Genomic DNA, 22,466 nt, shown 5'->3' on the forward strand with positions numbered 1-22,466 from the left:
GATCGGTGTAGATTACAACCGGATGTGCCAGTAAGTATGGCTTCAACTTTTTGAAGGCCATATATAGAGCAAGACCGAATTTTTCCACCATGGGGTACCGGAGTTCAGCATTTTTTAACACATGGCTAATGAAGTATATCGGGACCGGAGTACCGTTTCGTTCAGCAAGGAGAACGGCACTGAGAGCATGGTTTGAGACGGCTAGGTACATGTACAACTTCTCTCTAGGAAAAGGACTAACAAGCCTTGGCAAAGAGCGTAAGTGTTCTTTCAATTTTTGGAATGCCGGCTCAGCATCATCCCCTGATTCAAATCTAGTCTTCTTCCTGATTGCTTGGAAGAAGTAAAGGCATTTGTCACCTGACCGGCTAAGGAATCTCCCCAAGGCGGCTAGGCAACCGGTGAGTCTCTGAACTTCCTTGACAGTGCGGGGTGACTTCATGTCAATTACCGCTTGTATCTTCTCAAGGTTAGCCTCTATCCCCTTTTGATCAATCAGGAATCCGTGAAACTTCCCATACTCAACACCAAAGACGCATTTCTTAGGATTTAACATAACCTTATGCCGCCTAAGTATGGTGAAGGTTTCTCAAAGATCAGCAAGGTGACCCGCCTGCTGCTTGGATTTGACTATCATGTCATCAATGTACGCCTCTACGTTCCTCCCAATTTGATTAATGAAGACTGTATTAATCATCCGTTGGAACGTAGTTGGCGCATTCTTCAAGCCAAACGGCATCACAGTATAACAGAATAACCCCTGATCAGTGACAAAGGCCGTCTTTTCTTGATCTTTTTTCCACAAAGGTATCTGATGGAAGCCAGAATAGGCATCCATAAAACTCATCAAGGCATGACCGGCTGTTGAATCGACCAAGCTGTCAATTTTTGGAAGTGGATAACTATCCTTTGGGCATGCCTTGTTGAGATCTGTGTAGTCTACACACATCCGCCAGGTACCATTCGGCTTCTTTACAAGTACAACGTTTGCCACCCAGTCGGGGAAATTGCAAGGCCGAATGAACCTGGCGTCCAACAGCTTTTTGACTTCGGCAGGCGCCTGACTTCTTTCCTCACCGTGGTTCCTCTTCTTTTGCCGGATGGGCTTCATTTTTGGATCCACGGCGAGTTTGTGCATAACGAGATCCGGGCTGATGCCTGGCATCTCTTCCACTTCAAAGGCAAACACATCTTTGAATTCTTTCAGCAGAAGGTGCAAGTCTGCACCCAAAACAGCATTAGCAACCGTCCCAACCATAACAGTTCGCTCTGGACGGCTGTCGTCCAGAACAAGATTAATACTTTCCCTAGCCGGTTGGGGACGGAGCTCCTCTGACCGTTCACCGGTCAGTGATTGCTATTTCTTTTCTTTCTTCACCATCACCAGCTCTGCAGCTTTTCTCTTTTTTCTGGCTGCTGGTGGGGGTGAAGGAGCATCCTTGACATTGTCAAGGTCTATTTGTTCCTTCCCTTGGCCGTCTGCGGCCACAGTATCTTTGACGGCTGAGAGGTAGCACTCCCTGGCCGTCTTCTGATCCCCGTTCAGGGAACCAACAGAACCATCATCCCTCTCATACTTGATGAGCATGAGAGAAGGGATGATTACCGCCTTGGCTTCGTTGAGGGTTGGCCTCCCAAGAATGATGTTGTAGGCGGTCAACTCCTCAACGTCTAATAATCTAACGACGATATGTCGTCCCTGGCCCTTTTTTCCCAGCCGGATGGGTAAATCAATTCTTCCGGCTGGATAGACCATCCCACCCCCAAAACCTACCAAGGGGTGGGTGACCGGATGCATGCTGCTGGAGTTGTATTTCAGCTTCTGTAAGCACCGGAGGATGATGATGTCTAACGAGCTGCCGGTGTCAATAAGGATGCGCCCAAGTAACTGGTTGGCGACCTTACATTCAATAACAACCGGATCATCATGCGGGCGGCGGACGTTGCCCCTGTCCTTCTCAGTAATGAGGACATCCGGAAAAGTGGCGCTGGAAGACGCCTGCTCCTCATCATCCTTATCCATCTTTCGAAGATGGCTTTTGGTGCCCCGGATGGTAGGGCCACCACAAGAGAATCCGCCTGCTATGGTGTAGACCGGATCCCTGTCGGTTTCCGAACTACTAGTAGGCTGGGGGGTAGCCTTAGAGGACTGACCCTTGTTCTTCTTCTTTGCCCCGGCTAGAGACTTAGAAATATAGGACTTCATAAGCCCTTTGTCAGCCAGACGGTCCAACGTCCGCTGTAAACTGAAGCAGTCGTTGGTGTCATGGCCAACCTCCGCATTGAACTGGCAATATTTATTTTTGTTCCGAGACTGGACGGAACTCTTCATTGGATTCGGCTTCTCAATGGACAACCGGTCCTTCACCTCCATGAGGATGGAGTTACAGTCTTTGTTAAACTCGTACCGGGGAACGTACGGTTTAAACTCCTTTTTCTTCTTCTAGGACGGCTGCTCAGAATCACTGACCGCCCTGACTTCTTTTCTTTTCTTGCTCTCTTCTTTTTTCTTTGCCGGCTGAGCACACCGGCTCTCTTTTTGCTTGTCAGACTTCTTGGAGTCCGACTGGCTACCAGGCGTACAGAGGTCGGTTGCTTGTATATAGCTTTCCGCCTCCCTCAAAGCCTCCTGTAGCGTAAATGCCCCTTTTCTGACAAGGTCTCTCCTGTAGCGTAAAAGTCGACCCGTCTCTCAGACCCTTGAAGAAGTCTGTAAATGCTACCTCGTCAGACAGCCCCTGGATCTGAATTCTGACCAGGTTGAACCGTCTGACATATGAGCGTATCCTTCTCTCTCTCCCTGCTTAATGGTGCTCAAGTCTAAACCTGTTTTCTTAGCAGGGATGTTCATTGAGAAGTTGGTGGCAAACAAGAAGGCGAGCTTCTTGAAGTAGTCAACAGATCCGGCTGGCAAGTTGCCAAACCATTGTTGGGCAATGCCCTTCAATGTAGCCGGAAAACAGCGGCACCAGGTGGCATCGTCCCAACTTTGTAAACACATCAGGTTGGTGTATGCCATCAGGTGGTCTTCTGGGTTAGTGGTGCCATCATAAGCACCAACCAAAATGTTCTTAACCTTGGCCGGCTGAGCCACCTCGGTTATGTTGGCTGCAAAGGCAGACGGCTGTTTGCCTAGCCTCATCAGCCGGAGCTGCCAGTCCAGTGGCTGGACAGTGGTATATGCCGCCTGACCTCCTAATGGAGGTGGCTGCATGAACTGAAGGCCATACTTCCCATACTGCGCCTGGGGTGCGTATGGCATAGACCCTATCATCAGCTGAGGTTCGGTGTTGACGGATTTACCGCCTGTCCGATTCTCATGCAAGGTCATAGAGTTCCTTGCAGAAGCTTCTTTGAAGCTGTCTGGAAAGCTTGAGGTAGAAGCTGACTCAGACTGTTGCTGTCTCCTTCGATGATGACTTCTCTAGCATCAAAGGTAGACGTCTTTTTGGCCTCTGGCTGGGGTCGCCGGGGCATCAGAATCTTAGACCAGTCAAGTTTTGCGGCTGCCTTCTCCTTTGGATGAGGAGTTGGCTGTCTGTCCTTCACCGGCTTCTTCTTCTTCCCATCATTGGGAGTCTTTTTAGCCGGCTGACTCTTGGAAGAGCCTGCCTTGTTGTTGATCATCTCCTTGATTTCACCCTTGAAGGAGTTCATGAATTTCATGAGCTCGTTCCGGGTGACCGGAGTTTCTCCTCTGGTCTTCCGGGTTTCCCCGTCTGACCTCCCAATGGGCCGGCTGCTTGGGCCCGCCTGGTCTAGATTTCGCTCCAGTTGATCTCTGGAACGAATGGATTTAGAGATGAGAGAGCCATCTTTGGTTATGTAGGTCTCCACATCATTGTCTTCTTCTTCTTCCTCCTCCTTAGTGAACACCTCTGGCTGAGGCTGAGGGGGAGGCTGAGGGATTTCAAACCCTTCCGGCTGAATAACCGGTTTCAGGTCCTTTGGGTTACCCGTCTGAGTACCCGGACGTAGAGAGGTAGAATTGAGAATTGGTACAGAATTTTGAACCATCTTGAGGTACTCTCCCCACAGACGGCGCCAAATGTTTTGGGTGTTTTTGTCCCTTGGGAGAGTTACAACTCGAAGACTGGTCCTGCTGACTCTGTACCTGCAAAAACAAAGGAGATACCGGTTGGGTGGTGCTCCGCCTCCAACGCTCAAGTTAGTAACTTGAAGGAGAATAAAAAGTGCGGAAATTTAGGAGGGGATCTGCTTGGACTCGAAGCTCAGGTGTTCTCTGATGAGAGAGAAAGTAGAATGTAATAAATGACAGTAAATTTCTGAATGTCCCCCATTTTGGGGGAATATCTCCCTATTTATAGGGTCATTGGGAAAAGTGCCCCTCCCTAGGTCATTCTAACCTAGGACTGATGGGCTGTGCCGCCACATAGCAGATTTTTGGGGAATTGGGCCCTTGAAGGCCGCAATTCTAAGAGAGTATCTGGAGAGGCCACGTGTCAGCTGGAGATTGGTCAAGGATGACCTGCCAGCCTCTGACACGTGGCACTTCCTCCTTGGTCCACTTGTCGAGGGTAAAAATATTTCAAACACTTTCATTTTCCTTTCTTTTTAGACTATATTTTCTCTCATGGAAATGTTTGTGTGCCTTTTTCTAGGTACATGACTTGCTATACACTTATGCATTGGTTTGGATCAAGAATCAAGGAAGTTTGATGCCTATTTTTGCTAGCATATGGAAATCGAGATTCAATTCAATAGGAAATCGGCTTTGAAAGGTTAAATTAGTTCATTTGCGGGTATTTACACCCACCAATATCCGGTAATATCTTTCCTAGCTCTTTCTCTAATGGTTGGTGACTCGTTGGACATGTGTTGGTTTGTTGGATTGATTTCTTTCTTTTCCCCTCCCATGGTTTATTTGGTTTATGTTTGAGTATATTGTCTCATTCAAGCTTGGGGGAGGGTATTTTATCATGCTTGGTGGGATTTTGATTCATTTATGCCATGCACCTTGAGTATATGCATTTCCATGTCTGTTCTTATTATTTTGAAAAATCCAAAAAGATTTTGTTAACTTTCAAGGTAAGTTTGGCAAAATGTTTTTTGTTTGTTCTTGTTTTGGACTTATTGTTTTGGGACTTGTATTCTTGAATGTTTTTCTTCCTAAGTGGTAAATGTATGCACGGTTTGAGAGTGTCATTGGTTGACTCTAGGATACTATATGCTAAGGTAGCCGGTTTAAGAACTTTAGGGGTCCATGAAGCCTTAGTTCACGGGAATGTGGTAAGATGGAGTTGCTCTCTATAGTGGATTTGAAGCCCTTGGTTGGTATTTGTTTGGTTAAAATCCCTTGTGAGCTTCATTTTTTCTAGACTTCATCACCTTGTTGAGCGACAATTTAGGATCCTTGACTATGTATATCTTAATCCTTGTTTTGACCTTTAGCTCCCAAGATCGTGACCGAGCCACTCTAAGGGAGGAAAAGGGCACATTTTCTCATTTTTCTTTATCTTCTTTTTATTTTGTTACAAATTTGATTGTCTATTTTGCATCAACCTACTTATTAACCAATTTGAGCCTAATGTTTCCCGATCTTGTTTTAAACACTTTACAAACCCAATGGCCTATGTTTACCAACCCTTTTAGTTAGTTAAGCATTGGCATGTGAGGTTTGAGTTTTGAGAGTGTTGATCATGAGCAAGAAAACTTTGTGAAATGGTTTAAGTACAGTATTTGAAAGTTGAGCTTGAAAAGAATATGCAAAAAGTTTGAGAAGAAAGATGCAATTCAAGAAAATTGAATGAATTAAGTTTCAAGAAAAAGCCGTCCATGGCTTAAAAAAAGCCAAGGACACCAAAAAAAAAAAAAAAAATAAACACAATATATTTTAGTTTGGTTTCATTTTCTACCCTAGTTTAAGCATTGAGGACAATGCTTCGTTCAAGCTTGGGGGGGAGCGTTCCTTCATTTTTTTTGTATATATTGTGTGTTAGTGTTGAGTAAGCTTGGGGGAGATGTCATTATTGGTATTTTTGTTTGATATTTTGTGACTTCTTGAGTTTGTTTTTGAGAGTAGGCCACTCTTTTGCTTCACTTAGGAAATATCACCAATATTTTTCAAATTTTTACCCCGCCTTAACCCTTAGCCTTACGTTACAACCCAATAAAAGACCCTTACACTTTAGTGGGGTTAGGTCAAAGAACGATGGAGGGAGATAGACTTCAAACCTATGGAGAGAGTATGCATAGTTGAGATATCGGGATTACCTTCTCAAAGTTTTTCATTTCTTTATCTTTTTCCGGTTCCTTCGAGGAATCATGAGAAGCTAGCTTAAGGGTTGATTTGAAACTAGTGGAGAGAACGCGGCCCGTTTGGTTGGGGCTAGGGTGGATTGAGTCCTCATTAGTTCTCTATGCTTAGCATATGTTATGTTTCAATCAACCATTGATATCTTGGAACGTGCATACATTTGTCTATTTAGAAAGGTTTGCATTCATTTGTGTTTGTTCCGATCTCTTGTCCAAATATGAACTTATGTTTTTCTTTCTCTTTTTATGTTTCTTTTTCTTTTCTTTTTATTGCCTAGCCTTGGTTTTTTCTTAGAGTTGTGGGTTAAACTCTTAGGACACCCTCACGAGAGCACACTCGTCCTCTAGGGCGATCTAGGGGGTTTATTAAAGGGCTTGTCTTTAGTTGCTAAAATTGACCGTGATTCCTACGAAAGTGAGTTAGTGTACATTCTTATTCTCCTTTAGTGTCTTAGCTTTGCTTGAATAATTCATTCTACTTCTCCCGAATTTGATGTTAATTTGCTCGAGGACGAGCAAAAGGTAAGCTTGGGGGAGTTTGATAAGTGACTTTTATGTCACTTTTAGGGTGTTTATTGAGTCGTATTCCGGCTTATTTTCTAATAATTTCACCCTTTTTTATCCTTTATTTCTATTATTTTATTATTCTCGTCTTTTATATTTATTTTGAGTATTTTTGGAGCGTTTTAGTTTATTTTCTTTATTTTATTAGTTTTATCTATTTTCGTATTTTATGTTATTTTATTTGGTTGCGTAGTTTTAATTATTTTTTTAGTTTAGTTTTATGTCCCTTATTTTCTATTTTATTTATTTTATTTTATTTGCCTTGGTTTTATTTTATTTCGTCCTTTATCTATTTTCATTTTATTTATTTCTATTTTATTTATCTTATTTTATGTCCCGATCCTCTCCTCGGTTTTCTTTGTGTGTGTAGGTTTGCGTTCGGATTGAGGTTCGAGTGTCAAGTTATTCTTGTTCGAGGTTCAAAGCTCAAGTGTAAGCAAAATCTTGACCTTAAGTTGCTGTTTTGTGCTGCCCATTATCCATCACCACAACTTTACCTTATCCTCCACCACACACACACCAACAACACAAGCAACTCTCCTTTTCCCGTGCTCCCCTGCTCTCTTCACATAACCCCAACACCAACAACAACTGCAACAACAACAACAGCAGTTACAACCAACAACACCAGCATCTCACCATCACAACCACCACACACCTCCAGTCACACCAATTTCAGCCACGCACCCACGTAACAACTCACGAACTCCACCACTCACAACCATCACCAGCCACAACAACAACAACAACAAATGCAACAACAAAAATTTGCGCCTCCCCTGCTCCAGCAAGAACTCCAAACCCACCAGCCCTTCACCCACAACCAGCCATCACAACGATACCACCCAACACAATCGTTTTAATCTTTTGGAGGCTTGTGAGGTTTGCTACTTTGGTTTGAATGAACAAACTAGGAATGAAGTTGAATGCATGCATAATGGTAGATTTAGAGCATTGTCAATTGATGATGATTTGTATTTCTATGCTTGGTTTGCTAAGGATGTTTATAATAGGGGTAGTCGTGCTTCTACTTTTGATGTGCAATATGTTAATTCTCCTAATGCTAGCATGATTTCCAATGATGTGTGACATGATCCTATTAGTGAACCTAGAACAAATGCTTCCAATTCTATTTCCTCTTTTGTTCATGATAATGAGGTGCATGTTCAAATTGACAAATCTCACATCTTTGATTGTGGCCCCACTCCCCAATGTGATGTATATGCTCATGATTTCAATGTTGATTCTTCTAATCTTGGTTTTACTTTTTCTTTTCTTGTTGAGCCTCATTCTTCTACACCTTTTGAATCTCTTGTTGCTACTTTGGAAACTCAAATTAGGCATATTGATCTAAGTGATGATCTTGGGCCTAAAAAGGAGTCGATTCTTAATTCTATGAGAAGGCAATTGAAAGTGATGAAAAAGAGTGACGAGCGTCTTGAGGAGGGAAGAAAGAGAGGGAAAGAGCTAGAAAGCCGATTGTCATCTTTGATGCTTGTGTGTGAAAATTACAAATCCAATGAGTTTGTTGAGGATGATGATGGTGATTTTGAGCAACCAAGAGTGTGTGAGGATCATATTGTTGAGCATAGGAGTGAAGGAAAGAGAGTCGAGAGTGATGATGAATTTGATGGTATTTTGAATCTAGACTTCTCTTCCTTTGTTGATTGTGATGAGTCTCAAGTGTATGATGTGACTCTTCTATCCATTAGTATTTGGACTCGTTTGAGGTTATGTCAAATGTGTTTATTGAGTGTATAAGGAATAGCCATAGCCTTTTAAGCAAGTTTGGCAAGGGAATAAACGCGTCGTCAATTGTCTATCCCTAGATCAAATATAATTTATACACCTAAACAAACCTAATACAAGTATAAGGCAAGCATAGGGGTCGAACCACAAGGAGACATGCATAAACACCACATTCACTACTTAATACTTAAGCTACCTCGGAACAAGAAGTGTGAATAACTAAGAGATTAAACTAGAGATTAAGAATGATTAAAAATCAATATAACTAAGCACCAAGGGAAGTAGGTAGATATAGTTGCCATTTGATCATGCAATAACATGAAAGCAAAGCAATGGTAAACTAAGCATGCAAGAATATCGAATTAAAGCTCAATCTAACCGCCTTCCGGGGTTAATCAATTTCTCCTAACATAGCCTCTATGTTTCCACACTAGAACCATATATTAGAAGGTGCAATCAAAGAACTATCGATAACAATGAACCTTAACTAAGTCAACTTCCGTTTCTTCGTAGCAAAGATTCACCTTTAATCAACTAACAATGTGCACTTGCAAGAAGATTAAAGAATATCAAACGTACAAAGACTTTAATCACCATTAACAAAACCCCAACATCATAAGCATGAATCAATTAACAACTACACCATCCCCACACCCTTGGCTAGGTGACTAATCACAAATCATATTGAAGACCATATCAATCATCAAATCAATAAGCATCAACATGATCAATAAGCAAAGAAGGAAAATCAAAATAAGCAAACAAAACTAAATACAAAAGTAAAGAAAGAGAGTAAGAGATTGCTCATTAATTGAAGATGAAGATTTACAAAGATTCAATCAAGCTCCTTCTTCAATATCCAAGTTCATCAATGGAAATCCACACTTTCTCTCTCTACTAATGAAGTTTCTCTCTCTAGATTAGGGCTAAAATGTACATGATAATCTCATTACAAACCTAGGGGTCTTTATAAGCCCCTCACATTACTCTAAAGATGGATTAAAATGCACGGAAATACCCACGAGAGCAGCCGCTCCATCGAGGGTGAGCGGACGCTCTAGAGGGTATTAATCAAAACAGCTGCCTTAATGGAGCGGGCGCTCTCCCAGACAGGAGCGGGCGCTCCAGGTGTGGAGCGGGCGCTCCTCTCTGGTGGAGCGGACGCTCCATAAGTCTGGAAAACAGGGGATCAGATGAGAAAATGGAGCGGGCGCTCCTCTCTGGTGAGCGGCCGCTCCTCTTGAAAGCTCCGGATTCTTCTCTAAATTCATGCTCCTCTCTTCCGCTATTCCAATGCACTCAAAAAGGTTGACTAAGCCTCGAGCAGAATCACACGAGCACTCCATTCAACCTACTCAAACACTCATACACAAACATAAGTATAGAAAGAGGGAAAGCGACAAAGCAAGGCCAAAAACAAAGGAAAAGGAGGGGAAAAAACAAAAAGGAACAAGGTAAAGCAAACTAAAACAAAGTTCTTGAAAAGGCTCAAACAAGTGCTAAGTCAAGGGAAAAATCCTTAAATAAAAGGATAAAAGAGTGGTATAAATACCACTCATCAAAATCCCCCACACTTGCCTCTTGCTTGTCCTCAAGCAAGAAGAATTAAAACAACGAGCAAACACAACAAACATAACATGACAAGGCTTATAAAAATCAATCAAGTACCACGGTGATAAATGCTCAATTCGGGCTCAAATATAATGACATTGATCAAAGAATACCTACCTTTCTCAATTCAAGAAGGAAAACACGCTTTAAGATGCTCAAGGTTGAAAGAGACAAACCTAAGCTAAGCATAGAGAACTAATGATTTCATCCTCCACCCTAGCCCCATCCAAGACGGTCCACATTCTCTCCGCTAGCTTCAATTCATCCCCTAATTGGCTCCTCATGATTCCGCGAGGGAACCAGAAAAAAAAAATTCTATGTGGAACAATGAGGCTATCCCGACATCTCAACTATGCGTACTCTCTCCATAGGGTTGACATCCATCTCCCTCCACCGTTTCCTTGACCACGCCCCTCTAAAGTCCAAGGGTCTTAGTTAAGGTTGTAACGTCATGGCTAAAGGTTAAGGTAGGGAATTAATTTGAAAACTTTGATGGAAACTCCTAAGTGAAGCATAAGAGTGGCCATCTCTCAATAACAACATAGGAATCTAACCTAAATTTCAAATCACGACCTTCAATACAAATTACATGACAATACTACTCTCCTTCTTCTTTTTTTTTTTTTTTTTTTTAACTCAATTTTTTTTTTCAACTCAATTTTTCTTTCTCTTTTTCCTTTATTTCTTTCCTCTTCATTTTTTTTTGAACGGTGTTTGGTTTGCATAAATTACAACTTCCTTGCCAAACCTTTTGCACACTCTTTCATGAATAGACTTTCAAGACCTCATTCGAACCCAATTACACAACTTCCTTGCTTAAAATCAAGACTCTCAAACTCGAACCTCACAAGCCGATGCTTCACTAACTACAAGGGTTGGTAGAACATAGGCCGCTAGGTTTGTAATGTGGTTTAACCAAGAAAGGGAAAATAAGGCTCAACATGGCTAGCAAGAAGGTATATGTAAAATAAAAACCAAATTTGTAACAAAACACAAGGAAACAAAGATAAATGAGAAGAGATGCCCTCTTCCTCCTCTAGAGTTATATGATCACGGTCTTGGGAGCTAGATACCAACACAAGGATTAAGACACGCATAGTTAAGGATCCAAAATGCCGCTCAACAAAAGTGATGGAGGCTTGAACAATAAACGCTCACATGGGACATGAAAATAAGCAAATACCAACCGAGGGAATCCTATTTACTACGGAGAGCAACACCATCTTACCACTTTCCTGTGAACTAGGGGTTCAAACGTCCTCAAGAGTTCTAAACCGGGCTACCTTAGCTTAAAATGTATCTAGTTCAACCCTAAGCACTCTCAAACCGTGAAGACGCTCTTCAACTAGGAAGGTAAGCATTCAAAAATATGTCATAACAAAAGCATATAGGTCCACATTTCCAAATGAACGAGCAAATTCTCAATTTTCAAAAATTTTCTCTTGCCATGATTATGAATGCCACATAAAGGAAAGAAGAAAAGCAACACACAAAGGAAAAAGGAAGAAATCAAAACGGTTCATAAGAGAGGCATGTAAATCACAAAAATCCCAATCGACATACAATGATCGTTGAATACAACATCAACGATCTCAGGTTCCTTAGAACCAAATCAAACAACCTCGAACCATTCAACTTCTTCCTAATCTAAACTAAACTAAGCAACCAATCAAATATTTATAGAGTTGAGAAGGGGAATTTGTCACCCAAATATGCTTAGAAAACGCAAGTCCACTATTAGTGAAGCTCCATTGCTTAAAGAAATTTGGGGAATGCGCCAATAAGCCCTACAAAATGTCAAAATCCAACACAACGCGGCAAATATTCGGTTATTAGCAAGAGAAATATAAATTGAAATGAAAAGAAAGCAAAATAAAGAAAAAAAACTACTAAAGAAAAAGAACGAAGAAAAGGTTTGGATTAAAGGGAAATTTGGATTTTTGAAATTTGGAGCAAAAAAAACACAAGGTTATCATCAAATCATCAAAATTGTTTTTAGAGAACATAGAAGGTGAGCATCAACCAACATCGAGAAAAAAAAAGGCATGCAAGAGACACCTATTGGCCATGAATATGCCCCATAGAACAAAGCCCTTAAATGAAACAATGAATAAGCACCCCCCCACACTTGAACGAAAAACCGTCCTCGGTTTGATAAAAAATGGGAAATAGGTGGGAGGAAGGGCTAAACTCAGCCCGAGGGCCCTAGTCCTCCATGTGAGAACTAGAGCCCTCTCCATATGGACGCCACTCATAGTCGACGTCGATAGGAGGGCCATGGGGGTCTCATCCACCGGTGTAGCCCGGTAGAAAACCACGGTTGTGGTACAACTCTTGTTGATAGTCCGAAAGAGGGTCAAAGGGAGGGGGTATCTCAAGAGGCTCGGATGTATACATGGGGTAGTTAGGATCCCCACGGTAATCACATCCCCCTGGTGCCTTGTAATCGTACCCCTCAGAGGTGGGGTAGTTCACATGGGGGGCCCCTTGAGATGAAGGCCCGGACCAATAGGGCCAAATTGGTCGACGGGGAGTCCCGTCAGCATGCGGTTCCTCGTGACAAGGAACCGGCCCCTGTTGGGGCGGAAAATACGGGTAGTTCACCGGTGGATCAAAATGCCCTTGGTTTACATGCCAATCATAAATGTTGGCGTTGTAAACCGAGTTCCCATCGGCAACTTCCGTCAACCGGTTTACTTTCATGGACAAATTTTGAAAAGCGGACTCGATGTTAAATGAGGAAGAAGAAGAAGAAGAGGCCATACCTCCCCCACTAAAGGGGGGGACGTTCACTTGCTGAGACCCTTCCCCATAGTGGAAGGATTGATGCTCGAAATGTTGCTGAAAACCTTGTTGTTGTTGTTGAAATTGTTGTTGTTGTTCTTGGAATTGTTGTTGTTCTTGTTGGTTAAAGTGCTGCTCTTGTTGCCGCCTTCGCCTTGGGGCCCGGGGAGCTCTCTCCCTCAACGACAAGCTACATTCCTCAAGGTTAGCTCGGGGAACGCGCCATTGATTTTTATCTTCTGGCGGGTTGGTGATGAAGTCATTCGGGAGGAGGCATTAAGAAGAATCGCGGACCATCCAAACCCGCTTATCTCCTCCCACGCGAGTAGGCACCTCGCGAATCATCCCGGCCGTCTTGAGGGCCCCTAGGTTCAGGTAGGGCTGCTAATCGACTGGGGTAAGCTTGGCTAGATCCGCTCCATAGCCTAGCTTGTAGGCTATCCATGTAATCATCCCCCCCCCCCAACTGAATATCACCAGTGAGGGAGACACCAAGTTGCGTCTCATGGAAGCGGTCTGTGAGGAGGCCCCCGAAATTCATCCCATGGTCGTAGTTGATGTACCCGTCGGTGGCCAACCACAGTAGAACGAGCTCTTCTTGGTTGATTTTCCCGAGCTCTTGGCGGGAAAATAAGGCATACACCATTAGCCTATGCAAGTGCCGGAGGGCCGGATGGATGATTTCTGACGCCTTTGCAGATCTTGATTTGAATTTGGTGTTGCATTGGGTGATGGTGCCCCACCACTCTTGCTCGTTGTAGCCTTGCCACATCCTCTCATTATCATAAGCTCTGTGCACTAGGCTCTCGGGATCCCACCCGAACATCCGGTTGAGCTGGCTCATTGTCACCTTCCGTGGGTTGTTGAACATACGGAAGTTAAGCTCAAGTTCTTTCACCCCTCGCCTCTTGATGGATTGAAGGTTGAATGAAGAGAGGAATTCGAGGGTGAGCTCCCGGTAGGTGAATGGTGCCTTGGGCTCGGCCTCCGGGTTGTGGGTGAATTTTGATGGAACCTTGATATTGAGGAAGGTTTGCCACCCGAAGGACTCGGCCATGTCTCGGACATCGGCATCGATGCCTAAGGCCTGACAACATTCCTTGTCATAGAAACGGGTGGACCGAACGGCCGGCTTGGAGAGCTCATTATAACACTTTTCTTGATAAGATGAAGCAAACTTCACCTAATAGGGCTGAGGAGGTGCATTGGGCACCGCCGCGGAGCTAGATGCGGCTTGAGAGGATGACCCCTTTTGTGATTTTCGGGAGGAAGACCCTGGCAACAAATCTCTTAATCGGCGAGACATGATCGATGCTAGGAGCTTGCAACAACAAGGACTACAAAAGGATAGGTACCTACAAACAACCAAGAATCTAACTTTAAACACTCATCTCATGAATATAAATCATCCACAATCACGACAACTAGCCAAAAAAAAAGGCATTAAATAGTGAAATGGAAACCACTCAATAAACAAAGATTAGGAAAAATTAGGACATATGAGGGGGTTCAATCATCACTTTGAAACATTTGTACATTCAAAACAAGGTGATGGAAGCATTAGCACTACCTAAATGCTTAATTTAGCATGTTGAATTAGGAGTTGTCATCCAATTGCAAAATCCTCAATAAAACAATTCATCTAGGCAAAAACCTTACAATTACCAATTTCGTATGAAATCAAGCAATACTAGCATGAATAATTGTAGTTTAGCTTGAGTTAAACACCATGAACAAGTATTATGCTAGCATGAACGAGAATCAAACCATGATACAAGTATGAAAATTTTGCAAGTGAAATCAACTACAAACTCCATCCAAACAGCATTATAGCCCAAACATGACAATTTCAAACACATACTACTTAAATTCAACCCATTCAACCGCCATAAACAAGTAGTACATGCAAGAACTAGTAGTCATGAAATTCCATCAAATTTGAGTCTTTAAAACACAAATTAAGAAACAAAATGGCTAATTATACTTACAAAATCAACAATTAAGTGAAGTAGAGTAAGAAATTCATACAAAATTGCTTCAAACAAACTCAAAGAGCAAAAACCCAAATCGGATGAAATTCGCCGATCTCGACACTAAAAGATGAAGTGTTGATTTTGAGGTGAAATTTGGAGTGAAATTTGTGATTTTGATTGCGTAAGGGTGATTTCAAGTGAGAAATTGTAAGGAATGAGGGAAGTGGATTTCTTAGGGTTTGAGTGAGAGTATGAAATGAGGGGAAAGTGAAGAAGAAAAGAGGAAAAACGAGCTTTAAGCTCGATTTTTTTTCCGGAAAATCAATAGGAGCGGGCGCTCCACGAGGGGGAGCGGGCGCTCCACGAGGGGGAGCGGGCGCTCCTCACAGGAAGGAGCGGACGCTCCCTTAGGTTGGAGCGGACGCTCCATTAGTCTGAAATTGGCTCTGAATTTGGGGTAATGGTGCGGAAACACCACAATGTGGAGCGGGCGCTCCACATATTTGGAGCAGGCGCTCCTCTCTGATGGAGCGGACGCTCCACTGGTCTGAAACTTACCTGAACTGCAAGAATGGTGCGGACGCTCCACAGGGGAGGAGCGGACGCACCATTCAACTGGTTTTGCCCTCTAATTCCTTGGAATATGAACTCCTTTCCTTTACTTAGCCGCATTTTCTACTCCATTCCTACCCTACAACATCAAACAACAACAATCCAAGTAACCAAATATCCAAATTAATCCAAATCCACAAATCAAAAGACTAAAGAAAATAAAGAGAAACTCGGGTTGCCTCCCGGATGCGCTTATGGTTAGCGTCGTTAGCTCGACGTTCCTCGAGTTGATCAAGGAGGGTTGAATTGACGATGCACTTCACTTAGAGTAACTGAAACTGGTTCATAACTTGGGGATCCTTCAAAATAAGGCTTGAGGCGGTGGCCGTTGACTTTGAAAGGGGAGTGGCCATCTTGGGAAATTTCATATGCTCCATACGGGAATACCTCCGTAATACTGTATGGCCCACTCCATCTTGATCGGAGATTGCCCGGGAAGAGCTTCAACCTTGAGTTGAAGAGGAGCACCTTTTGCCCTTTGACAAAATCTTTCTTGATGATTTGAGCGTCGTGCCACGCTTTATATCTTGCCTTATACATACTTGCATTCTCATAGGCACTCAACCTCAACTCCTCTAGCTCATGCAACTCTAAAAGCCTTTGCTCCCCCGCACTATGGAGATCCAAGTTGATTTGCTTGATCGCCCAATGAGTACGATGCTCCATCTCCACGGGCAAATGACAATTCTTCCCATATACAAGCTTGTAAGGGGTGGTCCTAATTGGCGTCTTGAAAGCGGTCCTATAAGCCCATAGAGAATCGATGAGCTTAGAGGACCAATCCTTCCTCGTTCTGGCAACTGTCTTCTCCAAGATCACTTTGAGCTATCTATTTGTGACCTCCGCTTGACCACTTGTTTGGGGGTGATAAGCAAGCCCCCGCTTGTGAGATACCCCATATTTCTCAAGTAGTCGCACGAAGGTGTGGTGTTTGAAATGTGACCCCCCATCACTAATAATCGCCCTCGGAACACCGAATCTTCGGAAGATCACTTTCTTGAAGAGGTTAACCACCACTTTTGATTCATTTGTTGGAGAAGCTACGACCTCCGCCCATTTGGACACGTAGTCAACGGCAACCAAAATATATTTGTTCCCATTTGAGGAGATAAAAGGGCCCATGAAATCTATCGTCCACACACCGAAAACTTCAAGCTCAAGGATGGGGTTTTGTGGCATTTCATTCCTTCTCGAAATATTCCCCACCCTTTGACATCTATCGCAGGTCTTGACAAATATCCAAGAGTCCTTGAATAAGGAAGGCCAAAAGAGCATTGATTGAAGAACTTTTGAGGCGGTTTTCTGAGCACTCATATGCCCACCACAAGGAGAAGAGTGGCACATATGGAGAACACTATGAAACTCATCGTCGGGGACGCATCTCCTCAACAACCCATCAACCCCTCTCTTCAACAAAATCGGTTCATCCCAAATATATCTCTTTGCCTCGTGCTTGAGCTTTCGACGTTGTTGTGAAGTGAAATCCGGAGGTATGGCACCACAAGCCAAGTAATTCACAATATCCGCATACCATGGAGCCGACTTCACCTCAAGAACATATAGCACATCATCCCTTAGAGCATCCTCTATTGGAAAACCATCATCCTTGAACCTTGCACCGCCCAACCTTGAAAGGTGATCCGCCACCACATTCTCGGCTCCCTTCTTGTCTCTCATTTCATAATCAAAGTCTTGGAGAACTAAAACCCATCTCAACAACCTTGGTTTAGCTTCCTTCTTCCCTATCAAATATTTGAGAGCCGAATGGTCGGTGTACACAATTGTCCTAGAACCAATGAGGTAGGTTCTAAACTTCTCAAATGAGTGAATAACCGCTAAGAATTCCTTCTCGGTGGTTGTGTAGTTTCGTTGGGCGTCATTGAGAGTTTTGGACAAATAATGTATGACATGAAGCTTCCCATCCTTTCGTTGCCCAAGAACCGAACCAATAGCCTCGTCGCTTGCATCGCACATGAGTTCAAATGGAAGAGACCAATCCGGACCTTGCACAATAGGGGCGGTGCAAAGGGCCTCTTTCAACCTACAAAAAGACTCTTGACAAGAATCATCAAATATAAACTCCTTATCTTGTTGCAATAGGGATGTGAGAGGCTTTGCAATCAAAGAAAAGTCTTTTATAAAACGCCGATAGAACCCGGCATGGCCAAGAAAAGACCTCACTTCCCTCACGTTGGTAGGGGGAGGAAGTTTCTCAATGACCTCTACCTTGGCTCTATTAACCTCAATGCCGGCATGAGAAATTTTGTGCCCAAGAACAATCCCACTTTCTACCATAAAATGGCACTTTTCCCAATTTAACACGAGGTTAGCCCTCTCACATCTTTCTAAGCAACGAGATAAATTAGATAGACAATCATCATAGGTGGCTCCTCCAACGGAGAAGTCATCCATAAAGACCTCTATCTCATCCTCAATCATATCACTGAAAATAGACATCATACAACGTTGGAATGTTGCGGGAGCATTACAAAGCCCAAAAGGAATCCTACGATACACATAAGTACCGTAGGGACATGTGAAAGTCGTCTTCTCTTGATCCTTGGGGTCAATCGGGATTTGGAAAAATCCCGAATAACCATCAAGAAAACAATCGAAGAAATGCTTTGTAAGCCTCTCCAACATTTGATCAATGAACGGTAATGGAAAATGATCTTTGCATGTACTTGTGTGGAATTGGCGATAGTCAATGCACATGCGCCAACCGGTTACAAGCCTAGTGGGGACTAGTTGATCATGATCATTTTTCACTACCGTCATTCCCCCTTTCTTAGGCACAAGTTGCACGGGAGATACCCAATCACTATGAGCAATTGGGTATATAATTCCCGCATCAAGAAGCTTAGCCACTTCCTTTCGCACAACCTCTTGCATGGAAGGGTTAAGCTTCCTTTGCCTTTGCCTAACTGGTTTGGCATTTCCCTCTAGATCAATTTTGTGAATTCATAACGAAGGACTTATACCTTTGATGTCATCAATGGTATAGCCTAAAGCTTTCTTATGTTTTTTCAAAACATTGATCAAGAAGGAGGTTTGCTCCTCCGTTAGGTTGGAATTAACAATTACGGGGAAAGACTCATTAGAACCAAGAAATACATACCTCAAGCCCAAAGGTAGAGGTTTCAAGTCTACCTTTGGTGCTCCCTTACCATTGGTGTTCTCCTCTCTTTCCTCAACTTGAAAGAGATCATGGGTGTGAAAAGCCTCTTCCTCCATGCTCTCACTCTTGCTTTCCTCTAGCAAATCCTCATAGATTTTAATGTCGTCCTTGTGAGAACCTAGCTTAGAATCATTCAACAATACACTTTCTAGGGGATCGTTAGAAGCATGCAAATGGGAATGAGAAAATTCACTAAGCATGGTATCTAGAACATCTACTCTAAAGCATTCACCACTTGAGGAAGGTTGTTGCATGACATTATTCAAATCAAACTCAATTGAATCATTGTCAATTTTCAAAGATATTTTACCCTCCTTTACATCAATGATGGCCCTAGAGGTGGCTAAAAACGGCCTACCCAAGATAATAGGAATCCTTTCATCGTCATCTATCTCTAGCACATAAAAATCCACGGGGAATGTGAACTTTCCTACCCTAAGGGGAATGTCCTCAACTTTACCCATGGGAAATTTAATGGACCGATCCGCTAGTTGGAGAGTAATGTTAGTGGGGGAAAGGGTTCCTACACTAAGCTTTTGGTAGACGGAGTAGGGCATGAGGCTCACACTTGCTCCTAAATCACACAAAGCTTTGTTAAACTCAATGCCATTAATAGAACAAGGGATAGAAAAATTATCCGGATCCTTCAACTTGGCGGGAAGTTTGTTGGAAAGGATTGCACTACAATTGGCGGTCAAGCTCACCGTTTCACACTCCCTTCTCCAACTCAATAGATCTTTCAAAAACTTAGAGTAATGGGGCATTTGTTTCATGGCATCTACAAAAGGAAGGGAAACATGCAAATTCTTAATCACATCCAAAAACTTCCCAAATTGAGCATCAAGCTTAGCTCTCACAAATCTTTGGGGAAAAGGTAACCTCTCCTCTCTAGGTTGGAGATTTAGGGGCAAGGGGGTGGTCTCTTTCTCCTTTTGCACCTCAACATCCTTCTCCCTCTCAACATTAGAAGGCTCCTTGGTTCTCTCATCCCCTATCTCTAACTCTACTTCATTTCGAGGTTCCTCCTCAACTAAGGGGTCACTCCCTACTACCTTTCCACTCCTTGTTGTCACGACATACAAAGGTTTTGGGTTGACTCCTTGACTAGGGATAGAGGAAGAAGAAGAAGAAGAGGAATTAGAAGCAAGTTGGGAGCAAGTTGGGCAATTTGGGTTTCAAGCATTTTCATATGAGAATTGGCTCGCTTTTTATCCTCCTCATTTCTCTTCTTTTCCTCCTCATGCATTTTCATGATGGCATCTAGCTTAGCCATCACGGGATCATTAGGAGGGGCCTCAATTTGAAGAGGTTGTTGAGGTGGAGGAAGTTGGGCTTGATGGAAACCAGGAGGCTTATTGGTTTTGGCATAGTTAGAAACATTTTGGCCCCTATTGCCTCCGGTGCCTTGGTTGGAAACATTGCTTTGTCGATTGTTTCCCATGTTACCTTGATCACCAAAATTTTGATTTTGATGGTCATGGTATCGGGAGTTGGGTTGGTTTTGATAGCCATACCCCCTTTGGTTAGAGTAGCCTCTTCCATTGAAATTAGAAGGGCCTCCCCCACCATGGTATTGGTTACCATAACCACCACCACTTTGGTTCCAACCACGGTTTCCACCTTGATTCCAATTCCCCATTTGATTGGAGTTTGGCCTCAAGTTCCCTACATTTTCCATTCTAGGAGCAATATTCATAGCATTGACATCTTCTACATTATTATCATGATCATAGGTTTCACAGTTTGAGCAAAACATGCATCCTTGAGGCATTTTATTATAAGAAGAGGGGGAAGAAGTGGTCATACCATTGCCTCCCTTGGTTGAAAGGGAGGTATTACCATGAGGGTTGGACCTTTCTTTCATCATTTCGTCCATTTGCTTGGCCATCTTGGAGATTTGGGAAGAAAGGTTGTTGATTGCGTTGGCTTGCTCCAATGCATAGAACCCTTTGCTAGAAGTGGCCTCCCTTTCTCCTTCATACCAATCATCATAATGCTTTGCGGCCTTCTCTATGATGCATTCCACTTCATCCTCTCCTTTGTTCATGATTGGACCGCCGGCGGCGGCATCTAGGCTTGTTCTCCCTTGAGGTGAGAGACCTCCATAGAAAGTGTGGATGAGTTGATACATGGGTATCCCATGATGTGGGCATTGACGTTGAAGCTCTTTGTACCGGTCCCATGCCGCACTTAGAGTCTCACCACTCTTTTGGCGAAAACCTTGAATTAAAGATCGAGCCTCGGCGGTCTTCCTATGGTTATAAAATCTCCTCAAGAAAGCCGTAGTTACTTGGTCCCAAGTTGTGAGAGAATTAGGGGGCACCTCCTTCTCTAGCCATTCTAGACCTCTCCCAATTAAAGAAAATGGAAACATCTTGAGGCGGATATACTCCTGAGTCACTCCATTAGCTTTGATCGTGTCACAATACTTCTCAAATTCTTTCAAATGCTCATGAGGGCTCTCAAATTTTCCACCCGAGAATTGTTTCCTCTCTATCAAAGCAATTAAATTGGGCTTGATTTCGAAATTGTTGGCTTGAGTGGTAGGAGTTAGGATCCCGCTTTGTGCTCTAAAGGCTTCGGGAACCCCAAGACGACTCAAAGGTGTGTTCTCTCCCATTTTAGAACCTTCTTCACTTTCGGACTTAAAGATTGAAAAGGGGTTGATTCCAGGACTTGATGATGCATTAGGACTATCTAAGTCTTCACTTGAGGGTGAAGATGGTGGAGTATCTTCCAATTCTCTTACTCCCTCTTTCGTTGGGGTGTGAGAATTTCTACTCTTCGCTCTCGCTTCTCTTCAAATTAAGGACAAAGATCCCTCTAGCTTTGGATCGATGGGAATCAAAGACCTTGAGCGGGTTCGTCCTCTGTTCTTACAACAAAGCTAAGGAGAACGTAAGCACTGACAAGTAACAAGTAGTTACAAATACTAGCAAACAAGGAATGAGATAGTCTCAAATAAAGTAATGAAAGAGCAATGGAAGCCGTCTCCCCGGCAACGGCGCCAATTTGGCAAGGGAATAAACGCGTCGTCAATTGTCTATCCCTAGATCAAATATAATTTATACACCTAAACAAACCTAATACAAGTATAAGGCAAGCATATGGGTCGAACCACAAGGAGACATGCATAAACACCACATTCACTACTTAATACTTAAGCTACCTCGGAACAAGAAGTGTGAATAACTAAGAGATTAAACTAGAGATTAAGAATGATTAAAAATCAATATAACTAAGCACCAAGGGAAGTAGGTAGATATAGTTGCCATTTGATCATGCTATAACATGGAAGCAAAGCAATGGTAAACTAAGCATGAAAGAATATCGAATTAAAGCTCAATCTAACCGCCTTCCGGGGTTAATCAATTTCTCCTAACATAGCCTCTATGTTTCCACACTAGAACCATATATTAGAAGGTGCAATCAAAGAACTATCGATAACAATGAACCTTAACTAAGTCAACTTCCGTTTCTTGTTAGCAAAGATTCACCTTTAATCAACTAACAATGTGCACTTGCAAGAAGATTAAAGAATATCAAACATACAAAGACTTTAATCACCATTAACAAAACCCCAACATCATAAGCATGAATCAATCAACAACTACACCATCCCCACACCCTTGGCTAGGTGACTACTCACAAATCATATTGAAAACAATATCAATCATCAAATCAATAAGCATCAACATGATCAATAAGCAATGAAGGAA

The 22,466-nt window shown here is 42.9% G+C and overlaps 1 non-coding gene across 1 annotated transcript; it reads left to right on the forward strand.

Annotated features, from left to right (window-relative positions):
* Positions 1–20,882: 20,882 nt before the first annotated feature.
* Positions 20,883–20,988, forward strand: LOC145621727 (small nucleolar RNA R71). The gene has a single exon (XR_014108531.1). It is a non-coding gene; the product is annotated as a small nucleolar RNA R71 (small nucleolar RNA).
* The last annotated feature ends 1,478 nt before the right edge of the window (positions 20,989–22,466 follow it).

Source organism: Chenopodium album, chromosome 27 (genome assembly GCF_948465745.1).
Source record: "Chenopodium album chromosome 27, dcCheAlbu1.1, whole genome shotgun sequence".
NCBI lineage: Eukaryota > Viridiplantae > Streptophyta > Magnoliopsida > Caryophyllales > Amaranthaceae > Chenopodium > Chenopodium album.